The 5,736-nt window shown below is 48.3% G+C and overlaps 1 long non-coding RNA gene across 1 annotated transcript; it reads left to right on the plus strand.

The window, feature by feature from the left end:
- Positions 1 to 808: 808 nt before the first annotated feature.
- On the plus strand, positions 809 to 3,332 carry LOC147000957 (uncharacterized). The gene is made up of 3 exons (XR_015045324.1): positions 809 to 2,054; positions 2,320 to 2,439; positions 2,541 to 3,332. It is a non-coding gene; the product is annotated as an uncharacterized LOC147000957 (long non-coding RNA).
- Positions 3,333 to 5,736: the final 2,404 nt, after the last annotated feature.

The raw sequence follows: 5,736 nt of genomic DNA on the forward strand, positions 1-5,736 counted from the left end.
TCCCTGCTTCCGTCTCTTTTTAAAGAGTCTCCATCCTGTGTAGTCAATGCTGGTGCTGAGCTGTCTCCATACTGTCTGGTCAATGCTGGTCTTGAGTTCACGATCCTTTCAAAGGTGTTACAGGCCTGAGGTACCGCAATACAGTTTAAGACACACACAGCCTTGGATCAGTGAAGAGGTGGGATCATAACTGACAACCACGTAAGACTCAGCAAAAGGACACAGTGTCCTGGCACCAAGTTTGGGGACGCTTCTTTCAGTTAGCGGGACAGGACCGGGGGAGGCTGAGCCTCTGCTCCCCAGCAGCGCGCCCTGCAAACGCGCGATAAAGCTGCGGACAACACCACGCGGCCATAGCGGCCGCACATGGGACTGCAATCGGGAGAGGGTGGCTGAGACTCGTCTTTGTCACATGGCTGCCACGGGCCAATTGGCGGCCACCCCAGCCAAGGCCATGACGTTGGTGCGGGTTGAGGAGCCTTGGGAAAAGGTGAGCTTTGCAAGCTGGGCGGAGCCGGGAAGAGACTGCCAATTCTTGTCCGGACCAGTTCGCCCCGGATCCAGCTGTCGCTCGGTGCCCACCTATCTGGATTTGCCACTCCCTGATAGCAACGCTCCCAGTGGAGGATCCTGGGCTCCTGTCGGACCTCGTGCTTCCTTGAGTTTTTGTGCCTCTTAGTCCACTAGCGTACCAACTCTTACCCCTCTTTTCTTTTCTCCCGCAATCTCCACCCCACCTTTTTTTTTTTTTTTTTTTAAACCGGCTCCAGGCCCAGCCTCTTTTCCTGTCTCCTGCCCTTCCCTCAAGGCGGCCTTTGTCCCCACTGTAATCTGGCTCCAGATCTCTGATAGTGCTACTGTGGTGAATCTGCTGGCCTTTGAGAACCTTTGTTTCACTTCCAGCCACACTGACTATAAAAACAGTGGGGTTTCCAGGGCTTCCTGGCTTCTTCTGATCCCCTCTTAGGTGAGGTTTCCATGAGATTGGCCTGCCTTCACTTTCCCCACCATGACCTCCGGGAGACACGTCTGTGTTCTCCCAGACATCCAGACACAGCGTCTCCTTTTCCTGCGGGTCGGGGTGGGGTCCTCATCAACTCTTGCTCCTCCTAAGCCCCGGCAACGCCTGAGCTCATTCTATCCCAGATTTGCTTGAATGTATGTTTCATGGGTACAGGTTCAATGCAAGCCATACATTTAGTAAGTGTTGGGGACTGGGTGTGTAGTTCAGCTCTGTAGCGCTCAGCTAGCATGCTCTGGGCCCTGGGAGCCATCCTCAGTTAAAGCTGTGTCCCTGTTTTTCATATATCTAAATACATATTCACGAGGCATGTTAGTTGCTTGAGTATTTTGGCCTCTTGTAACAAGCACAGTGAGTGTAGTAAATACAGGATAAAGAATCCTTGGGCTGGGAGTTGGGGTGCTGGTGTGATGGCTCAGCGGGTAAGCTCACTGACTGCTCTTCCAGAGGTTCTGAGTTCAAATCCCAGCAACCACATGGTGGCTCACAACCATCTGTAATGGGATCTGACGCCCTCTTCTGGTGTGCCTGAAGACAACTACAGGGCTGTATAGTGAGACAGTCCTGTTTCATAACATATAACATACATATAATATATACACACACATATATGTATGCACAACACATATATACACATATGCACATACATATATGTATATACACACATATATATTATATGTGTATGTATACACATATATAAACACACATAGCTGTATATATGAGGGAAAGCAAAGGCTTCATCCCTCAGACCAACCTTCCTACGACAGAGGTACAGACAGTCTCTCACCCCACCTCTTGTGCAAGCCTGTCTCTCCCCAGGAAAAACTCTGCTCTGCCAGCTCAGCTGAAGCAGCTTAGCCTCCAGATGCTGGCAGACAGAGGCTGGAGCTGGACTGTGAGCCTAGGATCAGAAGCTGCTGCAGCCGGATTGGGAGCAACCCTGACCAAGTTCATATTCTGGCTGGGTAATCTTGGGCAGGCTGTCTGACTTGTCAGTTGGGAATTTGAATGGACTGTCCGTCACTGGGATGTGGTAAGAATTTTCAGTAGAAGCCGGGCGTGGTGGCGCACGCCTTTAATCCCAGCACTCGGGAGGCAGAGGCAGGCGGATTTCTGAGTTCGAGGCCAGCCTGGTCTACAAAGTGAGCTCCAGGACAGCCAGAGCTATAAAGAGAAACCCTGTCTCGAAAAACCAAAAAAAAAAAAAAAAAAAAAAAAGAATTTTCAGTAGATCTCTGAGTCACCTAAAGACACTACTATGTAGCTGTAAAAACAAACCATTTATTTAATTCTTTTAGGGGAGTGTGCACCAGTGTAGATCAGAGGGCAGCTTTCAGGAGTCTGATCTGTCCCTCCAATGTGTGGGTTCCAGTGACTCAACTCAGATCATCAGATTTGGCGGTGAGCATCTTTACCTGGTAAGCCAGCCCTCCTTTAGCTCCTGCTTATTAATTACTATTATTATTATTATTATTTTATGTGCATTGGTATGTCTGGGTAAAGGTATCAAATCTTGGAGTTACAGACAATCGTGAGCTGCCATGTGGGTGTTGGGAATTGAACCCAGGTCCTCTGGAAGAGCACTCATTGCTTTTAGCCACTGTCTCCAGCCCCACTTAGTTTTTTTATTTTTGCTGACTCAGAGGAGCAGAGCCTCCCTGACGCACTGTCACCCCCATGTGACTAAGCACTGGAATTACATAGAGGAGTTCTCATGGAGGGAAGGAGCCCTGGACTCCTTCACTGCAAGCGTGGGCTTCCTGGCTCTCATCACTTCTCGTCTGTCTGGCGTCTCCCGGGCTCCCAAACCCTGAGCTGTCATCGTCTGAGAAGAGAGTAGCTTGCTTCTGGGCTCAGGGCATTTGTTGTGCCTTTTTAGGACTCTAGAATGTAGTGGCATTCAAGGCCCCTTATAAAAACTAGGTTTGGCTCGGCCTTAGCGCCATCTTCTTTGAAACAACTGCGCCACGAGAGGGAAGTGGCGGAAGAAGAGAACGCGAATGTGCAGGCTGAGGCGCAAGAGAAGAGAAGAAAGAAGAGGCAGAGGTCCAAGTAAATTAGCTTGTGCACCCACGAAGCCTGCAGGAGCAGAGAAGTAAGGGATGCGGAAGGCCAGGACACCGGAACAAGTTGTTAATCTGTATGCTGCTGTCGGTAATAAGTCTCAGTGGACCTGGAATGTGATCTGGCCGAGATCACCTGGGAAAATGACTGCCTTTCTTACAACCAAAACAGTCCGGCTGGCTCTCTGCCATTCTGGACTAGCTCTGTTCTCACTTGTGACCAAGTGTAACTCGTGTACAATAGATACTCTTGCTGTCAGCTGAAGAATCAAAAATAAATAAATAAATAAATAAATAAATTAATTAATTAATTAAAAAGAAAGGAAAAACAAAACAAAACAAAAAAACTAGGTCTGGAGGTGCAAGCCTGTAAGCTTGGTGGTGAAAAGTGAAGAGACTCCGAAGTTCAAGGTCAGCTAGGTGTGGGGGTGCACACTTTCTGGCATCTGGGAGGTGGGGTCAGGCCTATCTCTGTGGTTTGAGGCCAGGGGGGGACTACATAGTAGGACTAACTCAAATAGAAGTTCTAGGTTATTCTTGGTTACATTGTGACTTTAGGGGTAACCTGGGCTATAAGAGACTCTATCTTAAAAACAAACGGACAAGAGTCACCATTTTTAATTCCAGCATTCAGGGAGGACAGAGGCAGGAGGATCTCAGTGAGTTTCAGGCCAGCCTGGTTTACAAAGAGAGTTCCAGGACAGCCAGGGCTGTTACCCAGAGAAACCTGTCTCAGGAAAAAGAAAAAAAAAGAGCAAACCAAACAGAACAAAACAAACAAACAAACAAATAAAATAACAAAACAAACAAACAAAAACCCTGGCAAATGGGAAATGAAACACTGCTTGCATTGGGCGCCTTTGACTGGACTCAGGTGACTTGGCGAAGCCTCGGCTTCCTCCTTCCTTATCAGAGCTCTCCTGAGCAAGTTACTGCAACAGCGTTCCTATGCATGTTACTGACGCCGCCAGTGCTGTCCTGGGTGGGATGGGTACCCGTTCCATCTACCTTACAGATACTAGTAGGCAGGTTATTAAGATGGTCATGTTAATCCTCTTTGTCAACTGTTGTATGACAAAGCTTTTCATGGGGAGATGTCTTAGGGTATTGCTGCTGTGAACAGACACCATGACCAAGGCAACTCTTTTTTTGTTTGTTTTTGTTTTTGTTTTTGTTTTTCTAGACAGGGTTTCTCTGTAGCCCTGGCTGTCCCAGCACTCGGAAGGCAGAGACAGGCGAATTTCTGAGTTCGAAGCCAGCCTGGTCTACAAAGTGAGTTCCAGGACAGCCAGGGCTATACAGAGAAACCCTGTCTCGAAAAAACCAAACCAAACCAAACCAAACTAAACCAAACCAAACAAAAAAAGAAAACATGATCTCGCCTGCATAGTGGAATGTTTCAATCCTGGAGGAAACTTTCACAACATCAACTTGACTCCATGGAAATGCATCTGTAGGTCTGTCTACAGGGCTGTTCCTAGAAAGATGGAGAGTGAGAAACACGAGCGTTCATCTTCTGATGCTTTCTGGTTGTGGGTGCCACATGACCACGCTCCTGCCGCCATGCTGTACCCTCCCACCGTGAGCCTGAACAAACCATTCCTTCCCTACTTGCTTGCTTCTGTCACAGCAGTGAGAAACTGGTATTCCCCCATCTTGCAGGAGAGAATGCTGAGTCACACAGGGTGACAGAGCTCTGCTTATAACTGGTAGGCCTGGGTACAACTGGCCGTTCTTTTTTTTTTTTTAAGATTTTATTTATTTTATATATGTTATGAGTACATTGTAACCGTCTTCAGACACACCAGAAGAGGGCATCAGATCTCATTACAGATGGTTGTGAGCCACCATGTGGTTGCTGGGAATTGAACTCAGGACCTCTGGAAGAGCAGTCAGTGCTCTTAACCTCTGAGCCATCTCTCCAGCCTCCACAACTGGCCGTTCTTATAACTGGGATGGTGGGAGGGCACAGAGACCTTGGCTCAAAGCTCACCTCTTCCTCTGGTAGCTAGCTCCCCAACTTTGCATCTAAGCTTCCTCCTCCTCCTCCGTGAAGTAGGTTGGCAGGTCTCACAGCTCAGCTTCCTACCAGGAGCTGGGAAGTTGGATGTTGGTGGGGTAGGCCTGGAATGTAACCAGAGCTGGCATAGCACACACAAGTAAGAATAGTTCCCCTGGGCTGAAGAGCACCGACTGCTCTTCCAGAGATCCTGAGTTCAATTCCCAGCAACCACATGGTGGTTCACAATCATCTGTAATGGGATCTGATGCCCTCTTCTGATGAGTCTGAAGAGAGCAATGGTGTGCTCATATTCATAAGATAAATAAATAAATAAATAAATAAAGGAGAGGAGGAGGAGGAGGAGGAGGAGGAGGAGGAGGAGGAAGAAGTTCTCCATAAGGAGGTCAGTCAGAGGCCTGATCCTTGGCTCCAGAAAAGCTAAAGCCAGAGATTGAGAGCCCTAATGCAGGCAGAACCAGCTTGGTGTAAGGTCTCAAGAATCCACGCCTCCACCTTCTATCTCCCATGTGTCCCTGCCAGCTCCACCTAAACTGCCAGCTCGTACCAGGCAGCTCTGTGGGACTCTTTCCAAACATATGCGCTATCATCACATTTGCTGCTGAAAACCCCACCTTCTACCCTTTGCCAGA

This window comes from Mus caroli, unplaced genomic scaffold (genome assembly GCF_978045245.1).
Source record: "Mus caroli unplaced genomic scaffold, Mus_caroli_1 scaffold_15, whole genome shotgun sequence".
NCBI lineage: Eukaryota > Metazoa > Chordata > Mammalia > Rodentia > Muridae > Mus > Mus caroli.